This window comes from Anomalospiza imberbis, chromosome 1 (assembly GCF_031753505.1).
Source record: "Anomalospiza imberbis isolate Cuckoo-Finch-1a 21T00152 chromosome 1, ASM3175350v1, whole genome shotgun sequence".
Lineage (NCBI taxonomy): Eukaryota > Metazoa > Chordata > Aves > Passeriformes > Viduidae > Anomalospiza > Anomalospiza imberbis.
Genome location: NC_089681.1, coordinates 132,383,922 through 132,396,667, shown reverse-complemented (window position 1 = coordinate 132,396,667; position 12,746 = coordinate 132,383,922). Strand labels below are relative to the sequence as shown.

The following is a 12,746-nucleotide window of genomic DNA, read 5'->3' as shown; positions in this document are numbered from 1 at the left end:
TAAAACCATTAATAATAGCAGTAATGATAACCAGCCAGAAGAACAAAGCATTTTGAAGTAGAACATACTGAACATCACCATAAAAAGTATGGTAATGTATTTCAAAATAGCTAATGAAATAAAGCTAGACAGAATAATGCAGCAGTAGCTTACATATGTATGTAAAAATCAGTTCTCTAAATTCTCTCCTTATATTGACTATGTTTTACTCTTAGGGAAGATCTGGACATAAAATAACACAAATATAAAAGCCATGCATCAGCTATATGTTACACATTCAACTTGTTTTAAAGATTTGCGAAACTTATTTGGAAATGATCAATAATATTGGCTTCACATAAGTATTTCTTGCACTGGTAAAGAAACAATACAAAAGGTAGCAATTAATTTTAGAAGTTTCAATTGTTTCTGAGGAACATAAATCCATCTATGTTTTTAACTCTTCCTGAAATTCATCAAAAAGATTCCTGGCAACAACAAGCATCTCTTACAAAACCAGTATCAGAACTCTTATTCAAATTAGTCTGCAACTATTCTCATAACCAAAGACTTCATAATTTAACAAGGATATTTCTCCTTTCAACACAGGCAGGAAAATTGTTTGGTTGTCTCTCTCTCTTCCTACTCCAAATTACTAAAATACTTTGTCATGACTCTACATCAAACAATTACCAAAGACAATTTTTTAAATGTGAGTCTGTGTTGCTTTTTATGGAGACGTAAGGAAAGGATGACTATATGGGGATAGAAGGGACACAAGTCAAATTCATCTAATTGAAATCTGGTAAAATGTAATGTTCAGCAAATATGACTTTGCCACAGTCCTCATAGAACAATGCAATGAATACCTCTCAGGTCACTTACATTTTCTGTTAAACAAAAAGACCTCCATGTTACCTTAAACTGAAAGTCTAACAAGGCATCTAACAAAAAAATAATTTTAAAACCCTGAAAATCTCACTAAAAAGACAAAAAGCTACCAAACCAGTAAAAGGTATTTTTTCCCTGTTCTATCAAGAAAAAAAAAACAACCTATGAATCTTGTTTTCCTTGTGATGTGCTTTGGAAATGACCTTTCAGTTAGCCATTATCATTAAGACAACACCAAGGTTAATGTACTCAGGGATTGATTTTGTTTTTGCATACAGGGCAAAATGATAGCACCTTCAAAAAAGGAGCTTATCAGACACATACAAAACATTTAGAAGACTTGTACAGACACTTGGGGAGCAGGAAAAGACAGTAAAATATATATTACCAGGTACAATAAATAAGGAGAAAATTTAGAAGTGTTTTGAAGTAATCAGTAAGTAATTTTTCAATTTTTAGAATCAGCTTCTCCAATGCTGAAAGAGCACAGAAGAAAGGACAAAAGTTCTTATCTGAAATTAAATGAACAGGCTGGCATGAAAAGTGGAATAGGAATGAAGCTTTAGAAGGTAAATGAATGATACAGCTATTTGTATTCTCCTCAAGTGCTTCATTACACAGGTTATATAAACTGAAGGGTGAGGAAAGAAAAAGAGGCTGTCACAGAAGTGTTATCATTTACTTGGATTGGTTTCTTCAGCTAACCAGCACTGTCTGGGTGCAGCCTCTGCCAGCTCACAGTCAACTGAAGCTCACGGCCAGATCTTCCATAATGTGATCAAGTGACTGTCCAGAGATAATGAGATGGATCTGAAGTGTTCCATGCCAGCAAGCTCAAGGAACTGCTTCCCTAGCTACCTCAAATGGCATTGCATTCACTCCAAAGGAGAGCAATGACAAAACAAAACCATGCTGAATCCTTCTTCTGGATGAAAAAAAACCCAAAAACACAAGACACAACTTCCCCCTCCAAACCCTCTATAAAAAGTCACAGAAAAAATGACTGTCCACCCTATGGTGGATTCTTCAGGATCCTTTGCAGTTAAGTTCCATTACATTATTATTTCAATTTATCCATTAAAGGATAAATTGAGGTAGGAAGGCACTGCTGGAGATCATTGAGTCCAACCCCCTGGTCAGCTGCAACAGGTTGCTCAGGGCCATATCTGAGTTTCAAGTTCTCAGGGCAGCCTGTTGAAGTGCTTGACCATCCCCACAGGAAAAAAAAAAGGCTTTATCTTACGTGTAACTGCAATTGCCTGTATCTTCTGGCTCTTGGACTGACTCACTCGAGAATGTCCAAGTCCCTCTTGTCCCAGGGAACTCATAACTAGATGAATCACTCCAAATGTGCCTCACCAGTGCTGAGCAGACAGAGGTCGTCCCCTACCTGCTGGCAGCACTTTTCCTAACACAGCCTAGAAGGCTGGTGGCCTTTGCTGCAAGGACATGTTGCTGGCTCATGCTCCTGTGGACTCCACCACGATTCCAGGGCCTTTCCTACAAAGCTGCTTTGCACATGGTCAGCCACAGTCTATACCGGTGCATGGGGCTATTTTTTCTGGGTGGACAATATTGCCTTTCCCTTTGTTGAACTTCATGAAGCTCTTGTCAGACCATTTCTCCAGCCTGCTGAGGCCCATGTGGATGGCAGCATAACCCTCTGATATATCACCCACTTCTCCCAGTTTTGTAGCATCCTTGCTGAGGGTATGCTCTGCATAAATCACCCAGATTGTTAAATAAAGATGTTAAACTGTACTGTCCCCAGGACTACCCTAGGGGCACAAAACTAGTGACTGAATTCCAGTCTGGGCTGGATTTCATGCTGCTGAACACAGTTTAGTCTGGCAGTTGTGACAAGTTTCAGTCTGGCAGTGGTGACAAGTTTCAGTCCACTTCACCATCCATTTACTCATTCCATCATTTTGTCTATGAGGGTGTGCTGGGAAACTGCTTGAAAAACCTCACCAGAGGCAGGATAACCAGCATCCACTCTTCTACCCTTGTTTCTAAGCCATTCATCTCATTGTAAAAGGCTGTCAAGGTGGTCAAGCCTGATTTGCCCTGTGTAGATGTACGCTGACTACTCCCAGTCACCTACTTATCCTTCATATGTTTAATCATGGTTTCCAAGAGGATTTGCTCCAGCACTTCCACAGGGATCAAAGTAAAGGTGAGCAGCCTGTAGCTCCTCAGATCCTCCTTCTTCTTCTCACCCTTCTCACCCAGGTTATATTTGCTTTCTTCTAGTCCCTACAAACTTTCTGTAATCAGCATGACTCTTTAAAGATTATTAAGATCCAATTTGCTGGAATGTCAGCTTTGTGGTATGGATACTCAGTGTAAATCACTGTCCCTCAGAAAGGCCTCTCCCTCTAAAACTTTACACACACATTTAGGTCTGATTTTACCAGCTGCATCATTCTAAGTATGTGAATAGATTCCTAAATTTACATCAAAATGTTTCTTCTAATTTTAATCATTTTAAAGCTTTTCAGGCTCACTTCTTAGCAGTTTATCCAAGTCAGTGTTTGTGAAATAATGTATTATTTTTAGCTAAATGTTTTTGGCATATTGGTCAGTCTTTAAATAGATTAATTTACTTATTTCCTTTTAACATGAAGAACTTCCGAGAAACTGATTTGAGATATTTTAAGCCACTCAGTTACCTACAAAAAAAAGCATTTTAAGTATTTAAGCATCCATGATAAACTGGAAGGGTCTATGGTGACAGAGAAATCATAACAAAAACATCTCAGACTTTTTGACAGAATAAGCTGTTTCTGAATCAGTTATTCTGAACTGTAAAGAAAGTGATGCAATCCTTCCCCCTCAAAAATCAAAACCAAATATAAAAACTTACTTTGCTTACAAAGTTACAGGTATAAACCTGTATGAGATCCTCAAAAACAGTACAACTTCTACAAAGCATTTCCTATGTATTATGCAATAAATCACACACGGGAAGAAGGAAAAAAAAGAAAAATGGGTTCTTAGAAACTGCTGGAAATAATGATTTCTCTCAAGCAGTGTCAGCTTTCTCACACGACATTTTACTGACCACATGCTGTACTCAGTTCCTCCCAAGGCTTTTCAAGAACCTGCTTTTGTTGATGTCTAACTCTTCCACTGCTCGAAAGACCAAAATAATGTTCCTCAGTCAGCTGTTTTTGAATGGTATTCCAAATTGGCAACTCTACTGTATCATCCAAATATGATCTCTATTGTCTGTGAAAAAAACTAACTAAATTTAATATAAAAAAAATACTCAATCCTAGCTCAAGAACTCTGCATTCAGAGTTTAAATAATAGTTTGCTCATTTAATCACTGACAATAAGCTTTTGCAAAGTATGGCTCCCACCTTCCTGTCTTCCATCAGAAAAGAATGTGGTTGACTTTTTATTAATCTTATAAATGTCTTCTTCTCTTCCAGCCTTTCTCTGGAAAAGAATTATCAGTGCTAAGGAGTCTCCACGTTCATTAAGAGAGCTTCATGCTGGCTGCCTCTACCTCAGAGCTGTATTGCTCAACTTTTAATTTTATTTTCTTATAAAGCTGCTGAAGTTGCATTCAACTATTTCTAAACAGACTGGAAAAGAGCAAAACCCTTTCAACATGAAGTATTTTGATTTAGTTATCTATCACTATGCTATTTTTGCTGGTTTAAATGTATTAAATAGCAATATTTAGATGTTGCTTACAAAATCTATGCACACATAATTACTGAGAAAAAAAATCACTGAAAGAAATTTTTAAATTATCCTTTAATAAATCAGTCCCTCAGAGTTGGTCCTGAAAAGAAGCAATGTATGCAAACCCTACTGTGCCTGTTAATCTAGAGAGGTAATGCAAACTCCAATATTTTCAAGCTCATTTTTCAATGTTAAAAGCTCTCCAAAGACAAATAATAAACAATTTCATTCAGATGATTGCTAACCTAGGTTCATACGAATCTGTCAAGCTATCATCCAAGCTGTGCTGTTCTCATTCAGATTTACGTCAGAGAATTGCAAGCAGCAAGTCATAGTTTAAACTTTGACTTGTTTGAAATTGATTTCCTAGAAAGTCAAACAAATAAAATACTTCTTATGATATCAGGCATAAAATTCTGGAATTTTCTGCCACTGGCAGTACCACAGAAATTACTGGAGGAGAGAGGACAAATGCAAGGACAGCAGTCACATAAACTGACACAAATGCAAGTGATCAAGGATATAGCCTCCAAAAAACAAGGAAAACAAGGGCCCTCAAAAAGCCAACAGGCTCTCTTAAACACTCTATCTAGCATAAATTTAACTACAGTTAGACTACTGTACTAGAAGGACCTTTCATGCAGAAGGAGATTTTATGTGATCTGCTATCCAACTACCTAGTCTTTTTTAAAGGGATTTCTGCTTACAGACACGTTGTCTGCATGTCAGCTGAGTTCTTAAGGCCTCATTGTTCCCTTCGCCTGCAGTTCATTCTGTCTCTTTTTATCCAGAAACATCAACTGTATTTCAGCTTCTTTTCTTGTGATTCTGTACTTGGATCCATCACCCTCTATGGTGGCAGCCTGCTTTTTGGGTTTTCCTGTCAGACAGGTGTTTGAACACACCATGTTTCTCTGTGGCATCCTCTCTTCTTTGCTCCAGTTTGCCTCCAATCCTATTGTTTCCACCTGAGAACTACAATGCTCAGATGTGTTCTGCCCCCAGTTCAGGTCATATCATGCATAGACAGATGTTATCAGAAATCTCATTAGCAATGCACATTTGGCACTTCTACACCCAGTCATCCTTGTTTTCTCCTTCATGTGAAGGTCATCTCTCATGCCATCTCACACACTATCAGCACCTCTCCCTTGTCCCCAGCACAAAAGTGAAGGTCTTGTTTCTTTCTCATTAAAGACAATCTGCACCACCCCCTCCCTTTTTTTCTGGTCCTATGTCTACTTGCTCCTGTACTTTATGGATTTCTTGAACAAGTTCCAAAAGTTAAATAATTTTTCTGCACTGAATCTGATAATATGAATGCTATGAAATATTAAGAAGATGTTCATGCTACATCTTATTAGTTTCAGTTCCTTATTGTAGTTTCACATTGTATGCAGAATGCTCTCTTGCCTGGCTCTATTTTGATCAAGATGCATGATAGCCTTTCCCATAGCTTTTTGGATAAGGCTTCTTAGGGAACAAAGCTTTATCTAATTCTGTGATTCTTCCTTTCATGCAGCAGATCCTCCTCCCTTTCACCACCTCATCAGATTCCCTACCTGTGAGTCTACATAATTCAAATACTGGAACTTTCAAGGATATTTTGTTTCTACAGATTGGCAACTGCTAGAAGAGAAGATGCTTGAAGTAAAAGACACACACACCCTCGATAATTACAAAATCATACTAAATTATAAAAAAACATCTCATGCTTTGCCAAAAGTTGTGCTGTGACTTTGAAACGGTCACAGCACAAGCTGCCACATTGCCTAGAAAGAATTATTGGGATATATGACTTAAAAAGGACATAGAGCAAAAGCAAATAATGATTCTGTAGCTCTGCTGCTCAGACAACAGCTACTTTTTCCCTTTGAACCTTTCAAGAGAGATTGAAATATTTCATAATTTCACAATATTTCATATCTAAAAAACTATTTGCTCTAATCATATTTTCCAACATTAAATATCACTGTTAATTTCAAATGTCATGTTATGGATAAAAATGGTTTGTTTTTGTTTTTTTTTTCCATTGAAAGACTTAATTTTCCCTGAAGACCTCTCTTTAAGTCAATTTCTACTACGTGTAAACAAGGTTAGCTCGAAGTGTATGAGGAAGAAAAAAAAAAGGTAGCATTTCTAGTTAAAAAAAAAAAAAAAAGGAGGGGATGAAGGAAGATGATTACATACAGATTGGGGAACTGTCTTACCTCTGGCTTTGTGTAATCCAGAGAGAAGACATCAGATGGACCATTGTCCAGAGGTTTTAGGGCTCATCACTGCACCCACCACACATTTCATGCCTACTGCAGCTGTTCACAGCACCCGTGCCACCCCATGGTCGGAAGACTGAGAAAACAGCTGTTACAGAGCTTCTATTTTAACAGAATTTCACAGAAATACAGGCACTACAACATACAAAATTACAATTTCCAGCCAGATTAATTTCTACTTCTTTTGGACCTGGTTCTGTATCAGAACTAGGAGCAAGTGGAAGAGGAGTAAACAATACTTACACAGTCTTTATTACTCCTACTGCGGACTCAGCCTGCCTGTAAAGCATAAGAGAAGCACAAGCACTGCAGGTGCAGGTTTCTCCTCTCTACAACATAGCAATGATAGCTAAAGGACAATTTATTTTATATATGCCACGGAGATATTGAAGGAAAAACAATTCACAGTAGATACAGAGACATAAAATTACATCTTTTCATAAGATATTGTAACAGCGATGATGTTTTTTCTTTTGAGTCTATTATGAGCAGACTACATTTTTTTTTTTTAATAAAAGGATACAGGAAGTATTGAACTCTCCTCTACTTGCATACTAAGCTTTTAAACGTTAGAAAATAGATCGCTTATTTTCATAACATATTATGAGTGGCTTCAGTTGCATCGGAATATTATGCTAATTTAAAAATCCTCGAATAATTGAATGCAAAGAAAAATAATGGCAGCAGAACTGTGCTACATTACCTTACTTGAAAATACAGAAAACGAGTTGTTCTATTTAATTACAGCCGCTAGGTGGCAAAGTTGGCCAAAGAACCAAATGTTTGAAACGGCTGTATCTTTCCATTTGAATACAAAGGGCTTATTTAAAAAAAATGACACAAAAAATTAAAAAAGTATAAAGGAAAAATGAAATTTAGTAATCATAAACCTATTTTATGGCATTGTCTGCAAGGAATTTAAAACTGCTTCATCCATTTATTCAAATCCTTAAAAGATGGTAAAATAATTTTAGTGAATGTTCTTGAAATCAAGTGAAGTAATTACTGCACAATAAAAATACTGAATACAAATTTTAACTTTAGAAGAGAATACCTACTAGCACATACAGTATCTCCTGACTTGACAGCAGGTACAGTAATGCTAACTTACAGAAGACACAGTACTCCTTATGTTTCTTGATATAAAAGCTGCTTTTCTGCCTTTCAAACCAGCACAGTCACTCTCCATCTGGTTAAATTTCAGCAAATACTTTACAAAGGGAGACAGTCTTTAAAGCTTTTCTTTTAATACTTTCTTCTTAACCTTTTCTGGCTAGCTCTTACTTTTTATTTCAGCACATCTGCTTGTTGATTCATGCTCTTAAGTTAAACTCCATGCTGTCTACACTTACACATCTCTCTGTACTGGAATCAGTGGTACCTCCCATACAGCTAGAAGTGACATGAAATGAGCATTAGTTGATCCACAAACTCTCTGCAAATATACTGCAAAGCAAACTCCATCTGACTCATCTGGAACTCATCTTACAGATCAGTTTCGAAGAAGAGCTCTCCTGTCCCATGGTTCCCAAAGAAATACTGAGCAACCACTTAGTGAAAATCTACTCAAAAAAAAAAAAAAAAAGCAGGAGCATGAAGTGTCCAAAGAGTGAACAGAGTGAACAAAGGCAGGATGGGCAGGATGATCCTGGCTTGTTCTTTCCTGTTTCATAGGACAGATCTGTTTAGCTCCAAGACAAAAGTATTGTGAGCTCCACAGTTAAGGATTTTGACTAAACTAAACTAGTTAACCAGCCAGAAAATGATTAACATACTGTACTGAGTGTGTGTTCCAATGCTCCTCTTGTCATATCAAGCTCTCTACAAGCTACTAGGGCTCCAGCATTGCAAGGGAGGGAGACTGGAGAGAAGAAGGAATCTGAGACAAGCACTGCAGACAGTAAATGATCAACAGTTTTGATGGCATTCTTTAGAGTAAAGGAGGAAGATCTAATGCTGAGTATCATCACTATTTAGTTTGCATTTTCTTTTAAATGACAGTCATTAAGAAACATCCCTCTCAGAATAAGGAGGAAAGAAAACAATAAACCAGACTAAGGACGAGTCATTCCAAAGCAGTGAGCACTGCCCCCTTGGAACGTTACCAGCTACACGCAGTAGATGTGGAATGTATTTTTGCTCAGTAGCATCCACTCCCATTCCTAGATGTGTGTCATCTAACATATCAGGGAACCACTGACCACAGTGAGGCAGCTATAAAATCTATGAGCTTCTGTGGCACAGGAGAGGCTAAAAGAAGCAGCCAGAAGTGCACTGAGTTTTTAACCTAAACTGCTGCAAGTCTCTCATCCAAAGAACAATGTGAGGAAGGAGGAGGGGATGAAAAAGGAGGAACAAAAGAATAAGGCCCCAGCTAAGCACATTTGAGCAGTCCAGTTTCTGAAGCATGAGAGACAGAACAAGGTACTCCCACAGCTGGCTACCTTTGTTTTTCAGCCCCCAAAAAAGCAGGAGTCTGCTGACAGGTCACTAGGAAGCAACTTAAAATAATGTCCACAGTGAGGGCACAGCAGGAGTCCCTGTATCTCAGGAGGGCTCCAAATCACTCACAGCACCTCGATGAGGTGCAGAGTTCATCACACACTTTAAGCAGGGTATGATCTTGCAAACCTTCATTCCTTCAGAAAATGTTCTTGTCCAGAGAAACACAGCATCATCAAGACATACAGGGACACATTAGAGTGAGTCCAGCTAAGGGCCTTGAAGATGAGGAAAGGCTTGGATCACCTTACATGAAAGAGACAGAAAGTTGGTAATGCTCAGCCTGGAGAAGAGACTTTATCCACATCTTTACATACCCAAAATGACATCGTAAAAAGCACCAGCAACTCAGTGATGCCCTATGACAGGACAAGAGGCAATGGGCACAAACTGAAATACAGACAATTTCAATTAATTATTAGAAAGCTATTTAACAGTGAGATTGGTCAAGAACTTTTAACAGGTTTCCTGGGGAGACTATGCAGTCTTCATCCCTGGATATACTCAAAACCCTCCTGGACATGGCCTTGAGCAAACAGCACTAGCTGAGTCCGCTCTGACCAAGGTGTTGGACTCCATGATCTCCAGTTATGCCATCCTACTTCCATCACCCTCTGATTCTACAAATACTAAGTACACAAAACACCACAGAATTTTGCCTAAGCTTAACTTGCAGTAGTCCTTTTGCTTAAAGAAAGAACTTATAATCTCCATTTCTTATACTACTTAAGGTTCACCTTCTAAAAAGCAATAGGAAAGTAATGCTAAACTACTTCTGTATTGTGAGCAAGGACACAACCAGTGCAATTTTTATTTAGAAGAAGTCTGTTTTTCTAAATTTGTCAATATTACTAACCAAAGAATAAATGTATTCAATAGACAATTACTTGACAGTTTACAATTGTTTTGTGAAGCTTTTACAGATACTAAGATGCTGCAACATTTTAAAAATGGACTGCTATGAAAAAATAAACATAAAAATATTTTTTAAAAAGCATAACAATACTTTCCTCTTACAACAGTCTCACTAACTTCCAAAGCCTTCTTCAAATATTCACTTCATAATTACCAGACTTGTTGGACTCTTGGAAAACAGCTGTCTAATATATTACTACTGAATTGTGTACAGAATTGGCAAACCATAATATAAGGAATGGAGAAGTTCAAATGCCACAAAAACTACACTTTTTAAGAAGATCAGAGGACCCAGTGTTAATTCTTTCTTACAAAACCAAGCAAACAAAACCACAAACTTCTTTTTAAATATATATACCCCAGCTTATTTAAAACAATTTTTTTCCACGAAAATAAGTCTAGTACAAGAAAAGCAACTGGTGCAATATGAGTGGATTTTCTGCAAATTATGGGCAATATTTCACTACTTCCAACCAAACAGGACGAAAAATCACCTTTCAGAGTAGTTTCCTAATAAAACTTACGTCTCCCTCTTTGTACTGGGTTCATTTGCTAGTTTTGATAGTATTTGACCTCATTAAGCATTAATTTCCTACAGCTTTGCTTAAATGAGTAGCCAAGTAAAAAGAAACTGTAGGTTCTATAGGAAACACTGAGGGATACACATGGCAACCATTACAAAAAGGGCCTCAATTTTGGACAAAATGCCTTAGTAACTAAGGCTAAATATATTTGAATAGATTTTGAAACAGCAAAATAAATCCTACTTTATTACTAAAATTTCAGTACACTTCATTAAAGTAATTCAAAACATTCTTCCTTCTCCAAACTGACCCAAGACCCAAAAAGAATGTCTGTATTACGCAATGGCAAGTGGAAAAAACCACACATTACTACCAGTTTTGTGGCACTCCCTGAGCTTTGCCAGTGGGGGGATGTGGGGATGTGGCTTCCCCAGCCCTTGTCTCTACGGGCAGCTTCCACACCCCAGACAATGAAAGCCCAGAAGTCCTTGAGCTCCAAGGCTGGGGTCATGGAGTAGGAGGCAGAGAGAGACAGGGAACCACAAGGTACACCTCTGCCTCCCTTTGGGCTCTGCCAAATCAGAGACTTTTCCCAAATTAGCATTTTGCAAGAAAAACGCAACTGAACCAGGAGACCTCAAGTTTCATCCTAGCAAACATATCCCATGACAAACAAGACAACTCCAAGGATGAAAACGTCACAATGGTTGTGCTGAGTATTCTTGTCTGGAGTTGGCTATGTTCCCAAAGTTCCCATGGACCATGCTGAACACTCTGCTGGGTAAAGGCTGAGGGGCAGAAAAAAAAGGGAGGGAGAGAGAAGGATATGCTTCTGGGAATTTTAAAGGATAAATGGATGAAAAGTAGAAGAAAGAGAGGCAGTACTTAGAACATAGCAGTAAGCAGCAGGAAAGCTTGGACTGGTTTCATAGCAAAGAAGGGTAACCTGGGCAACTCTGATGGAAACAGACTTTTTTATTATTTATTTATTTTTAATAGAAACTTAAAATATTTCTCCACATTTTATTTTAGGCACTTCCAAAGCAACTCAAATAAAGCACCTTGGATCTCTTCAGTGTCCAAAAAAGGATGCAACATGTGAATGAACAAGAATTTCCAGATGGCACATCTCCTGAACTCACATAAGACATCCCTGGGGTATTAACTAATGAAATCTCTACTTCCTCCAGCTACTTGTTGCTTGGAAGAATTCAGATGGCACCAAAGCATTTCACTGGAAATGAAAACACTTTAAACCTTGCAGTCCTACTTTGCTTGAAACCTGATGCGGTGTCAGGAAGCCCCTGTCTCCTGAGACAGACTCCATACATGATAACTTAAGCCTGACTAATCTTGGCTTCTCTGTTTGGATGGCATGTTGTTTTGATAACAGAGTGATCAGAAGTTCAAACAGACTGGAATGAGGAAAGAGCAGCAGAAGAAGGAGTGCAGGCTTTATAGCCATGCAACGTATAAATCATAAAGAATACAGCCCTTCATTGTGAAATGCAGCATGTCACTATAATTTTTTTTTTCTAGAGGCATAATCAGTTCAAAACTGTTACCAGCTGCAAACAAAGGTATAATATAGAACTTGAATTGTAGCGCTCTGAGTTGCTAATACTTTTACATTTCCTTGTAGATGCCACTTTGAATCCTGAAATACGTACACTGATTGACATGAAATGGTGACTAAAATAACCAAAAAATAGAAGCTCCATTCTGAAAAGCAATGTGAGCAAATAACAAAAAATGTGTCAGGATTCAAACCAAGACCTTTATAAAATAATTTTTGAACTGCTACAGATTAAGAAAGTAAATTCGGTTCCATTAAAAGGAAAAAATCAAACCTTTTTACACAGATAAACAGTTCACAAAATAATGCATTAATAACCCCAAACCTTTTGTTTGATCTGTAATAACTGTTTAGTTTCTGTGTTCTTAAACTACTAAATTGAAATTAAAT

General features: G+C 37.7%; 1 protein-coding gene and 1 long non-coding RNA gene across 5 annotated transcripts in view; one reads left to right on the top strand and one right to left on the bottom strand.

Moving 5' to 3' along the window:
* CACNB2 (calcium voltage-gated channel auxiliary subunit beta 2) overlaps nucleotides 1–12,746 on the bottom strand; it is a 239,086-nt gene that overhangs the window by 175,496 nt on the left and 50,844 nt on the right. The gene's annotated exons all lie outside the window — the stretch shown is intronic.
* Nucleotides 9,502–12,039, top strand: LOC137483754 (uncharacterized). Its single transcript, XR_011004637.1, has 2 exons — nucleotides 9,502–9,608; nucleotides 11,813–12,039. It is a non-coding gene; the product is annotated as an uncharacterized lncRNA (long non-coding RNA).